The 13132-nt window shown below is 44.0% G+C and overlaps 1 long non-coding RNA gene across 1 annotated transcript; it reads left to right on the top strand.

The window, feature by feature from the left end:
• Nucleotides 1-5306: 5306 nt before the first annotated feature.
• Nucleotides 5307-12896, top strand: LOC134513874 (uncharacterized). The gene is made up of 4 exons (XR_010070533.1): nt 5307-5518; nt 6398-6546; nt 10568-10656; nt 12614-12896. It is a non-coding gene; the product is annotated as an uncharacterized LOC134513874 (long non-coding RNA).
• The last annotated feature ends 236 nt before the right edge of the window (nt 12897-13132 follow it).

Consider the following 13132-nt stretch of genomic DNA (forward strand, 5'->3'; position numbering starts at 1 on the left):
ACAAGTGAAGAAAACTGTTCTTGAAAGGTATGGACCAGCATCATTGAGAGGGAAAATGATCCATTGCTCCCAGAGAGTACCAGGACCAATCGCCTGGGCCGTCAGAAGACTGAGACCACTTTTGCTGGTGGGAAGCTTCTTTCTGACTGTTTCTATGGACTGAGAACTGGGTTGTCCGTTTGCTTGTCTCCCTCCCCCCTAAGCTTAGTGAGCTTCTGTTGCTTGTGCTGTTTGGTGCTTTTCAGGAACCCAAAGTGGTGAGTTACTACAGTGCCTGTAAACAGCAGTTTCAAGAGACAATTAAGAAAATTGTTTTATTTGCAACCAGATGGCTGCCCACGAAGGTGCAGGTCAATACGTTGTCCATGAGCTCTCAGTGAGTAGCATAACATAATGGCTTAGGGTTTTGCATGGAATAAACCAGGGTATAAATTTTGTGTCTGCCAGCTTACTCATTCCGGCCCTGCCTGGTATACACTGGAGCAAATCTAGTTGGATCTTCTTGGGCAGCAGCTATCCCATTTTGGGATGTCTATTGAGGTCTTGATACATCCTTTGCTTCCATACAGAAACAAAACCAAGGTCTTTCAAACATGTTCTCCAGTCCGAGTGGCATCAAAATGTTACTTTCCATCATAATCCGAACCCTTTGGGAAGCGCTACATGTGTCTGTTCTCATGTGCTCTGTCTTCCTCTCTCTTTTACTTTTTTCCCTACCCCACCCTCTTCCCTCCTTCCTGTCAAAACAGTGACAGCTTATGTTTTGCAATATGGGCAAGTTTTGATTTTAGCAACATTTAAAATAGTAAAAAATTTTGGCTATCTCTAAATGTGTCCTTTCCTGTGTTGCACAGGGGTAAAAAGTACCTCCACCTCGCCTGCCTCCCACGGATAAGATATTAATACAAGACAATATAATGCAAGACAGTATATTCCTGTTAGTTAAAACACCTCTTTATATTTCAGGCGTACAAGCAGAGTCCTTTCCTCGCCCTCCATCCTCCCCCCATACCAAAACAAAGCACAGGCCAGCGGGACCGGAGCGTGCAAATTCCACTGCCTCCCTCCTCAGCCGCGCACCCCCTCCCCTCCCGCAGGGAGGTGAACATCGTCCACACATCATTCGAGACAGGAACAATATAACACAATCTGTTTTCAAATTTTCTAAATATTTCCCAACTTCCATTGCAGGCTGTTGTCTTCACAGTGCAAATTCGTGCCAAGAACTCCCCAGCAGCATTCTTCTCTGCCTTCCCAAATGACTCGGACGACAAACAAACCTTTCCTTGAGTCACTGATTTCTGAAAAAAAAAAGTGTTTGTGTTTATTACATATGAACGAAGAACGGCTAGACTGCAGATTTTACAGCTCGCAGCTCTCCAGTGAAAACCATAAATAAGAAGATCTTTGACAGCAGAGAGCTGCTTTCTCCTCTGTGTCTTTTGGTCTGTGAACAGGACTTCTCCCTTCCCAGAGCAGCCAGGGTGCTGCTGCGCTGGGTAGGAAACAACTGCCTGGCAATTTTCTATCCCCTCCGAGCCCATAAAGCTCTGGGACATGTTGTGCCATCCATAGTTCGCTTTACTGCCTGAACGAAAAGCTTTTGATGTAATAAACACTGTGTGCAGGGTGCAGTTTCACAGGATAATATGATCATCTGTATTGCAGTGAGCTACACTGAACGGCGCAGTCTAGACATGAATGTGTTAAATTAGTACTGGAACAATTTAGCAGGCACTAGGATTAATTAGGAGAGGATTTTAATTTTTTTTTACTTTAAAAAATGTGAGCTATCTAGCACCTGATAATTAAGACGGACTATAGAAATTTTCAGTATTCATCATCAGAAGTTCTTAAAGTGATCACAGTATGTGCTAATACTTGTCTGTGAGGTCCTGTACACGTGAGAGTCACAAAAGTTTGCCCTGCCCTGTCAGAGTGCATTTCTGCCTGGCCATGACTGTGCTTTGAGCAGGTATAATCCTTGATCGTCTCCATTATTTTCCTCACTGCTCTAACAACATCACACTTGTAATTCTCTGTATTTTTTCCTCTCGGTCAACTCACCCTCACTTTCTACTTTTGTAAAGTGCTATTGGAGCAAGTGTCCTGCCATTTGGTGTTTGAGTTTCAGCTCTCCCACTTTTCGCAGAGCTGTTCCAATACAGAAAGCACGATTTGGTGATTAAAGCGAAGAAAGGAGGTTAATAGACTGTGGTTCTGTTTCTCGATAAGGCATCAGTAGGTGTCACGTAAAACCTGCAAACAACTTTTTAAGTTCCTTGAGCCTGGCTGTAAAACTCTGCACGGGGATGTGACTCAGTCTGCCGGTGCTCAGCACCAGGCAAACACAAGTGAGTTTCCTTTCCATTCAAAAAGCTTGCGTACCTGAAAGATTGTCTGATCTTTTTTCCCTAACTGTATCGTCTGGTTTAGAACACATGCTACCTCTCCTTATGGCCTTGTATTTTCGTGCTAGTTCATAGTCCAAGTCAACATAAAGAGGACAGTGTACTTTCTGATGTGCAGAAAGCTCATATCATCCGCAGGTCTGAAACCGCATTGCCCCAGCCTGGTGGCTGAAGTCTGAATATCTGAGTGAATATATCCCGATTTTGGCACCCAGATTCTGAGGCACCCATGTTAAATGCCATCTAATAATTATGTCAATTGGTCCACTTGCCTAATACAAATGGAGTATCACAAAGCTTGATTTTTCATCCTTACAAAATGTGTCAGGTAGCTGTGTATACCTGATGTATTGATATGAAACATCATCCCTGTTGTTGTGGAATAGTTGTTTTGCAAAATCATCTTTTCCAGAATGAGATGGCTGAACTTTGCTTAGTGTCTGTTTGCTTGATCCAGATGGAAGCAGAAGAATACTATTTCTGCCTGCTTTTCACTGAGCTTGGGGGAATGATTGACAGATTCTGCATTTTGGTCTGTATTGACGTGATCCAGTTTGAGCTGGGGATACTCCCATACCAGTGGCTCTGAAGTTCCCAGTCACTGTTCATGGCACATGTTTCAATGAGACCAGTCACTCCAAAAAAGCCTATTTCTAATGTCCATTAACAAGAATACTTTGCTGTCACTATCTGCAAACGTGTGCTAAGAGTGATGGAAAATGCTGTTGATTTACTTCAGGGGACCCTGAAGGCCACCAAGCAGGCAAGCAAGGCAAGACATGGCAAGGCAAGCAGAATATGTTTTGCTGACTTCTGGGCGTGTGACCAAGGACAGGTTCCAGTCACTGTCTGTGCACAACTCCACATGCATCTCAGGCTCTGGAGATCCAGAGCATCAAGTATGTTGAAGATATACTGCAGACCTGAGTCTGTTCATTTGGGCAGTCTGAGTGGATGAGAGGCGGGTCCGGGTCTCAGCATAGGTCTCCCAGAAGGCACACCAATCATTTCCAGAAGCAATTTTTCTTGGAGGGACGGAATATGGACATCTCTTATGTGTTTGAACTCAGGTTGTGAATGGTAGGTGCCTGACCTGGGCAGATTTGGGCCAGGCAAAGCCTGTAATGTGGTCAAAAATCTCAGAGTCATGAGGAGCAGAAAGTTTATGTCTGCACTTGAGTCTGCTCCCATCTCTGCTTACCAGTGTCTCATGGCCTTTTAACAGAGCGCACTTCAGGTTTCTCCACCAGTATGAGCTGATACCGAGCTGTGGACAGTGTTGGCCATGCAGGCATTCCTTTTGAGGCACTCTACTGCTAAACCTGCTCAATAGCTCTCCAGAGGAGGGTGAAGACTGTTTTTACAGCTGAATACGGTGCAAGGATTGAACTATGGGCCTTTCATCTTAGAGGTGGCTCCCTACCGTATGTTTTTGTTATGAAGAACAAGGTCAAATCTTCCAAAGTTTGGTGTTACATAGCTAAAAGTTTGCATAGGGCTTTAGAAAAACAAAAGCATCTACATTATTATAAAAACAGGGCTCTTACTTATATGTAATGAGGTAAAGTGAATATATTACAGTTCAGCAGTTGATTTGGAAAGTCCTTGTCACTGTCACCATAGTTTTAAAGCCCAGGAGTATGAAGAAATTTTGAAGAAACTAAGGAACTGTAACCGCAATGGACAATTGCATGCAGGAGGTGAACTGGCTGTTGGGGAGAACAGTTCCCGTGTTGCGGGAGAACTTGCTTCTCTGCTTTCTGCCTCTTTCGAGCAAACTGCCAGTGCAGAGCCAAGGCAGTCCTGTTGGGGAGCGATCAACATGCTGCCACATACCATCCGTGATTTTGGAATTTGCTTCTCTCACCCACACCACGGTGGTTTCACAATGTGCTTTCTTATGCTGTAGCAGGGTCAGCCTCCTCGGGACGCGTTTTTCTTAGTCATGTGGATTTGTCAGATACAGTCTTTTTTTCCTATTCAAATGAGCTTTTCAGTGTGTACTCATTGGATATGCACAAAGGCTCACTTAATCAGTCCAGATAACTCGTTAAGGAGACTTTTAATGTCTGTAATTTACTGACCGGTGTTTTCTTTTCTTTGAAGCATACCTTACTCCCCACTTGGACCGTGTCACCCATTCTGAGTAAAAATGACAGTGTGGTCCTTTATTAGCAGTGAGTAACATTTCCTTTGAATATTTACGCTGCGAAGCGGCACCGACAAAGGACTGTGCAGGGGTGGATAGATTGGGAAAACCTGTGGGACAGCCCCACAATGAACGTGTGGGCAGCGTGGCTCACTGGTTAGGCATGGAGACCCTATGGATCTGGCCCCGGCAGACAGAGCCTGAGCTGATGTGGCCCGGTAGAGCTCTGCTACCTTCGGTGGCACTTGCAACAGTTTATGAAGTGTTAGTTGCTGTTCGTTTTTAATATCCTGCACTCTGGTGACCACCCTGACTGGCCAAATTCCTTTTTTTGCGGGCGCTTTTCCTAGCTGTTAAATGTCAAGTTATCCAGATTAAAAAATCTGCCAGTAAGGCTTTGGTTTGCTGTCGGTAGTTAATGAGCAATGGTACGCGGCTGCACCGTCCTCTGGGGCTTAATCTCCCCGTCATGTTAGCAGTTAGTCATATCACAGAGGCCCACTGAATGCAGACTATTCCCTCTTGAAAAATTGCTTTCTCCTCTAAAGTAGAGGATCTGTGTAGTAAGAGAGGCATCTTGTAACGCTGGTTTAATTCTTCAGAAGATCTTGAGTTTTGAAGGGACTATAACACAGTTTGTCCACTTCGTTAGTGTCGCGCAGGGACAGGACCTGTGTCCTGTGGACTCTGCCAGACACGGAGCGTCGCTGTGGACAGATTCAGTCTCGCGTCAGGGAGTCCTGTGAGCAACCATCTCGCGGCTGGTATTGTCACCCCTTGCTGGCGAGGCTGACCTCTCCAGCGCGGGGGCATGGTGCCCCGCACAGCGCGCTGCCTGGGGAAGCCTTTTCAAAGTTCCTCTGGAGGCATTCGCTGCTAGACTGTGCTCTGTAGTCTGGCTATGCATTAAATACAGGAACAGCAGCTGGAAGAATAGAGGCAGAAGAGGGAACCTGAGGTAACAAGAAGACAACACTGGTCAGATACACTGTTTTTTACTGGTTTCAGTCAGTTTTCCCCACTTCTCCACTAAAATTCTGTTTGGAAAACAACCCCCCCTTTTTTTCTTCTCCTGCTGGGCTTGTGATTACAAATAAAAATGTGAGCATGTATGTGGCCCTCTTGAATCACATTTTCTACATAGCTGTATTGAATTAGGATCTTCCAAACATGGCAAGGTCTTTTCAGGTACCTCTTTTTCCCCTAATGTTTCCCATCAGGCTGCTGCAGGCATTGAAAGAGTAAGTGTTTAAATAATGGAGAGAAATGCCAATGACAATTCCTGGAGGCCACAGGTTAAAAAGAGAAGGTTTCTGGCAGATAATTGAAATCTTAATGTGATTTTTCCGGTGTGCTGTTTTCCCATTTGTTCTTTCTTCACTAATATTTAACAGGCCTTTATTGATTAGTGGCAGATTTGTACTGTAAAAGGAAACAGAAGGTTACTTTTTTGTGTCATAATCAATGTCTATATATATTTCTCATATATATATATATGTATATCATACATATTTCACAAATCAGTGCTTGGAGAAATCACATCCTGGCCCAGTTGTAAAGGCAAAATGGTATTAGTCATTTTTTAAATAACAAATCTCAATATCTGAGTAAATTCTCCACCGAGATATGCAGAAAGTCTCCACTACTGCTGCATCACCAGCATGTCTGAATCTGGCGATGAACTCAGCTCCACAAGTGGTGTAAGTTCCCCCTGAATCAGCAGTCAGGTCAGCCATCTCTTCCCTGCTAAAGTGGGAGTACTTCAAGTCTTATCTGTGGTTGTCTTTTTTCTGATTTAGCTGGCAGCTGCAGATCTCTTTTGGCTTGGGTTTTTCAGATTCCCGTCTGCAGAGAGCACCGTAAGGTCCCACGTGTCCGCCGGCTGCCCTGTCCCCGTCCCACGTGGGGCTGGTCCCTTCTGGGATTTGACCCGTCTGTGCGTTGAAAAGCTCATTTCCCAGCTGTGCGTGCATGTCCTCGTTTCAGGTAAAACAGAACCAATTTTCTGTTTTGTAATTTTACTTTTTACCTGGGCCTCTTCTAACTGACTAAACTCTTATTTTTGCTTGTGAGCCAAGATTTTTAGTCAAGGGGGAGGATTTATGAAGCTGATATAAATTTGTCAATGTGTAAAACTTCTCCACACTTCACTTCTTATCATCCAACTCATTCCCATAAATAACTGTTAATTTGCAATTTTCAACATATTTCCCTCCTCCTTTTTTTTCCCTGCTGTTGCCAGAGCTTCTTGTGTCCATCTGAACTTTGGCAGCAAAGCCCTTTTCCATACTCTGTGATACTCTTAATCCTATAACTATGTGAAAGCATGTCACATCCATTCCGCAAAGGGTGGCAGACACTGCCACTCTGGTCCTTAGTGCCTGACTGAGTTTGCAAACCAATTCTACAGTGCGTTTAGAACCACAGCTGTGTCATTCTCTCTGTGACCGGGATACTGTTACCAGTGGCATTGGAGGGCTATAGGTGCACTATCTTCAGCACAAATTTGTACCGCCACTTCTCTTGGTTTTGGCAGAATTTTATACACTAATGCTGGTAACTTGATCAAACAAATGTGAAATCTCACTGAAATGTGGGGTCAGGTTTGTCTGGCAAAACTTGTTTTCCCTTTGCACTCCAGTCTTGTTAGTCATAACCTCCTGCTCCAGCTTTCCCATAACTGCCTGAAACTGATTTCAGCTATAGTTAAACAGATTACCTCACTTATTAATTTAGTCCTTATACAACACTGACATGCTTCTGAAAATTTCACCTGTAACTGAAAATTTATTGACAGCTAACACCTCGCCCATCGCTTTTGGTGTTCCTTGGTATGAATTTTCTCGATCTACTGATCCAAAAATATTTGTCTCCATTTAAAATTGTTTAATATTGTTTCTGCTTGGTTGCAAATTGACTGGGAGTATTTCATCATTAACAGTCAGCTTGTTCTTGATTTTCCTTGATTCTGGGAAATTAGCTCATTGGCAACAGAAGTGTAAGCACTATTGATCAGGACTTTCTCCGATTTCCTATAATTCAGCCATGACTCCTGCTTAGGACGCAATGACAAGTGGTACAGGGGGAAATGAACCATTCCCCCATGTGGTATACCTGGGAAATCTCTAGATTCAGTACTGCTTATACCCATATCACTATAATAAGGTCAATAACAGGCTATGTTCAGGTTGTGTTAGAAAGCTGCCATCTAAATTTTAGAAAAATACGCTCATATTTCACTAATGTCTGTCTTTGAATTCTCTGATTCATTTCATTATAGGCAGGCACCTATGGTACCCTGCTTGGACCATGTACATCAGCGTTATTCAACATTAATAATTCATCTTTTGAGGCCCACTTGAAATGGTTCTGGGGTGTTTGTGCTTTAGAGCAACACCACTACTACTAGGAACAACTGGTAACGCTAAAAATAAGCAATATGGTATCACAGGAGGTGACGTTTCCCAGCTGATACTATTCGGCTCTTCATTTTGCCCGTCATCTCACAATGTCTTTTTCCCAGACTCTCCCTCAGCCTTCCTCATGCACACTCCCTCTGTTTTTACTAATCCTCCAGGATTTCTAATCCTCCAGTTAGGTCGGTGCTGGGCACTGTGCGATGGGCTGACAGTGCTCACCTCTGCCAGGAGCACTTGCTGCCTGGGTCCGTGTGGGCCACCTAAACTCTTGGGAAATTCCACACTGCACTTCCCAGCAGCCCAGGGCAGCAGGTGGGCCGCAGTGGGCAACATGGACACTTAACGCAGGGCATCAAGTGACATTTGCAAGCGGGAAATGTAAAACATGTTGATGTTCATTCCTTAGCTATAAATAATAACGAATTCCTTCAAAAACTGTCTATATCCTCTCTTTCATTGTTCTTTATTTCCGCTGCAAATAACTTGCAACAATAAAAATGAAGGGATGCCAAATTTGCGTGGCTCTTCAAAGTAAATTCTTTCCTTGAAATGAAGTTCAGTTGAAAAGCCTGACTCTCCTCCCCAGCGTTCGCGCAGGCCAGATGGGCTAGTGCTGTCCTTCGGTGTGAAGCCGTCCTTAGGGTACTTTGTTCCTCTTCCTCCTGAGGCTGAAAGAGAGAGATCAGAAACGTTATGTCTCCCTCCTGTCTTGCAGAAATTTTCTCTGATATCTCCTCTGGGTGGAGTCACTTAAGGCCATATGCATAATGATCTATTCGCTGGCGTTGGCTAATATCTTACTCTCCAGAGCCATTCAGTGAGTGCTGACTTTCGTTACAGTTCTGTCCTCACGTTCCTCAGGGTTTTCTTTCTTTCTCACTAACAACCGTTCATTATTTCTCCCTTAAACTCCACAGTATCCCATGGTGGATTTTTGCATCTTTTAATTTCCCAGGAGGGATATGAAGGGTCTACAAGTAAAATGCTTTGCTTGCTCTTATCCGGGAGATTACAGAGGGGAATCGGATAAAAGCAAGGGCTGAATACTCAATGCTTTGCCATTGTCAGCAGCAATGCACTTTTTGTAGAAAATAGCATTATCCTTATGCAGTAGGGTTTTAAAAACTTTTCCCAGGCATAAAAAATGGAGGAATCAAATTCTTTGGACGCTACTCTCTGCTGCCCTGAAGTTCGTTTTCATTGCACTGGAGACGGAAAAAGGAAATGGAGTGCCTGGATACCCCAACTCCCATAAAATATTCAACAAAGAGAGGCTGTGCTTATCACATACCTGTTTCCCCAACATTGTTCAGACTTTATGTGGACGCTGGGTATCCTAGAGCCCACCAGCAGAAGCTTCAGGGCTGTTGACATTTGTACAGAAGATTGAGCTTTGTCATCAATATGTAGAGTCTAAAAATTTCTGCAAGTCCTTTGGTATCTGAACTTCTATGCTTGAGCTGTGTCCCTCGCCTGCCATGATGAGAAAAAAACTGATGTCCTTGTAAGAGTGAGACAGAACTGCAGGTCAGGCCCTTCATTAACCTGTAGCGGACGTGCCAGAAGTATGGTACTGAGGAGAGATTTCCGGGCAGACCAAGGGTCTCATGAGGTGCTGTGAACCTCTCAGCCCCCTGGCAGATTGCAGCCAAACTCTAAGTGAGTGTTTGAACTTCAAGCAGCCACTTGAGCTCTGCCTGAAAGGAGCTGAACAGAAAGCAGCATCAGCAGCAGTGGGGTGGGCAGGTACCTTGCAGGGGGCTCACGCTGTTCGGCCGCAGCACCGGCTGCAGGCTGTGAGCCAGGAGGGGGATGCAGAGGACTCAGCTGCCCATCAGCTGCATGACAAACAGGCGGGAGCAGCATCCTGCCCGGTGATGGGGCTGGTTTGGTCCGCTCTGCCGCTCAGATGCTGCATGGTAGGAACCTGTGATTCACGCTAGCAGCTCAGTTCCTTTGGCCTTTTTAAAATTGATCATTGTGAACATCCACCGTGCTAATTGTTTTTGAGAAGTTGCAGTGAGCAGCCTTATAAGACCATTGGACTGTGTTCACAATTAAGAAGGACTGCCTAAAGGATAAAAACGTCTTTTTCTTTTTCCACAACACTGATTGAACTCTGATAAAACACATTTTTCCTTGTTTCTCTCGATGTACCCTTATGCTGCAAGATGAATAAATTACACAGTGAGAAGTAAATGAGAAGATTTCATACTGATAACCATGCGCGTGCTTTAATTTTCCCTGTTGTTTTGCTTCGCCATATTCCCTGCTCTAAAATGAATGTGTACAGTTGTACACCTCTGCTCTCTCACAGTATAAAACAGCCCTTCTTTTCCAGATGAAGTTTTCTTGCCACATAAAGTTGATCTTCACTCTTCTTTTTGGAAATGCCTTGAGAAATGCAGAATTGTGCTAAAAAAATCTACAGGTGGTAAATGAAATAATGTTAAATGTCTATCTCTGCTTGTCTTAAGTCCCTATACTTGTACCTGTAGCTGGAAAAGTTGCAGCTTAACTTCAGAATTTCACTGCCAGCCCTTCTACTTACTTTAACACTTTCTCTTGTTAAATGTTATTAATTTCAGGTTGCATCTCACAATGACCATTATGCCAGGGGCTGAACTGGGTGACTCGAAACCAACTCTGTGCTCCTGCTGGTAACAAGAATGTGCAGGTCAGATGATTGCTTAAATTGCCGGTGGGATTTTGCACGTAGTCCTCATGAGCCATGGGGCAGCCAGATCGTCCACAGTAATGGACTTACTCCTGCTGCCACCATATCGCCACAGCTGAGCTTTGCCATTTGTTTCCAGTTGGGGAGGGAAGGAGGAAGGAGGGCTCCCCGGTTCAAGAAGGACGGGGAACTGCTGGAGAGGGTGCAGCAGAGATCTACCAAGATGATGAGGGGACTGGAACACCTCTCTTATGAAGAAAGGCTGAGGGATTTGGGTCTCTTCAGTCTGGAAAAAAGACGGCTGAGGGGGGATCTTATCAACACTTATAAATGCTTAAAGGGTGGGTGTCAGGAGGATGGGGCCAGGCTCTTTTCAGTGGTGCCCGGGGACAGGACAAGAGGTAATGGGCACAAACTTGAGCATAGGAAGTTCCACCTGAACATGAGGAGGAACTTCTTTACTTTGAGGGTGTCAGAGCACTGGAACAGGCTGCCCAGAGAGGTGGTGGAGTCTCCAACTCTGGAGACATTCAAAACCTGCCTGGACGCGTTCCTGTGCAACCTGCTCTGGGTGACCCTGCTCTGGCAGGGGGGTTGGACTAGACGATCTCCAGAGGTCCCTTCCAACCCTATGATTCTATGATTCTATGAAAAACCAGACCAGCTTTGAAGATCCAAAAGGAGGTAAGTATTGCCATTTGAGAGACAAGCGTATTAGTATAGGACATAGTTTTAAGCTCCATGGCATTTTCATTCTATTTCTGCTCGTGTTAGGTAGGGAGGGAAGACTCAGATTCAACCTCTGCACCTAACACTCATGCCAAGGAGTCTGGTGATCCTGGTCCTGTTTCCAGCCTGATGATAAGTTTCTCTGCCGCTGTTGTAAAGTCCTGTTATCCCTCTGTGCTGGTGTACAGAGCACAGCCTTGTGTCTTCGTCAGTAAAGTGGGAATAATGACTACAGGAGTACGGCAAGGCTTCAATCACTCATTTTTGCAAATGGCTTTGATTATTTCTTAAGGAAAACAATGACATAAAGCCATGCACTAATAATAGTTTAAACATGCACTCACCTTATAACCCAATTAATAAACAAGTGTTTTAGCTTAATTACTCTATACTGCATGTTAGAGGAGTAAATGCCTTACTGATAGTTTAATCAGGATTCCCCCACAGCAACGCTCTGTGAGCATAGTTAATTGCATAAAAATTTAAAATTTGCAAAAATCTGGAATTAAAAGGCAGAACTGTCAGTCATGTCTCTGAGGACTGCCTTATTTCTGTAAACCTGGCTTGAAGGATTTCAACAGCTTCTTTTCTTACTTAGCTTGACCAGTGAACATAATGATCGCTTTGATTCTTTTTTGTCTTATGCTTGATTTTCTAAACTCCCAGAGAGTTCCAGGAAAGCAAGTTTCTTTAAAACAATGTGCCTCAATAACAACAATTTATAATTGGAAAGTGTAGAAAGCTTGTGGTTCTGAAGCAGAACCGGTTTTCTTTTCAGTACTCTCTCACAGTCAAACATGACACATAAAAAATGAATCCATACAGTTTCAGTTGTTCCTGTGGGACTGGGATTTTAACTAAAGGAAAAACATTTCTGTAATACCTGCTCAATCATAACATGGTTCAATGACTCACTTATGATCAGGTTAACTACCCTTATGCTTCCTAATCGCTTTCAAGGATAGTCTTCTGTGAAAGTCAGTCCTGCTCTGAAAGCTGGTGGCTTTCTCTCTCCTGGGAGGAGGAGCCAGACTCTGACAGCCACTACCTGCCAGCTGCCAGCCAGAGGCACAGCATCCCATACAGTATCACCTGCAGAAATGTACATAGGTGTGCATGGGCGCATACGTATGCATATGTGTATACAGCACAGGATTCTGTCTGTAAGGCATCTTCTCTGAGGCTGTTGCCCTTTGAGAGAAATTCATGTGTCTTTGTTTGGTTGCAGGCATTTGAACTGGTGTGACCAGAGCAGAGTGATGCTGTGGGTGGCATCGCTGCGTGGGCACCGCTGCGTGAGCATCGCTTTGCTTTCTCCATCCCTCCAGCATGCCTCTGATACGAGATGCTTGTCAGGCAGTGAAGGTGCAATGGTCTGGAAGATCTCTGCATCACAAGTGTGATATGGATGTACGTTCCTTTTCACCAGTGTTTGGCATTAAATGGATAAGGCAGTGTGAGAATATAATAAAAAATCTTGTTGGTATACTAAATGGAATTTTCTCCTTGGAAGTGACCATCAGTTTTATTTATTTTCTCATTACAAAATAAATTTATTCTAAGTGATCTCTTTTTTATTGATGCAATATGAAAAGACAGGAGTATGTCTATAAGGTACCAGGTATTGGATATCATTGACTGATTCTCTGTCAGCAGTTTTGTGGTGTAAACGTACAGTAATTTTGAAAAAGTGTCTCAGGATTGCTGTGAGAGAAATTGTGGTCAGAATCAAAAAACTTTATCTAAC

Source organism: Chroicocephalus ridibundus, chromosome 3, assembly GCF_963924245.1.
Source record: "Chroicocephalus ridibundus chromosome 3, bChrRid1.1, whole genome shotgun sequence".
Taxonomy (NCBI): Eukaryota; Metazoa; Chordata; class Aves; order Charadriiformes; family Laridae; genus Chroicocephalus; species Chroicocephalus ridibundus.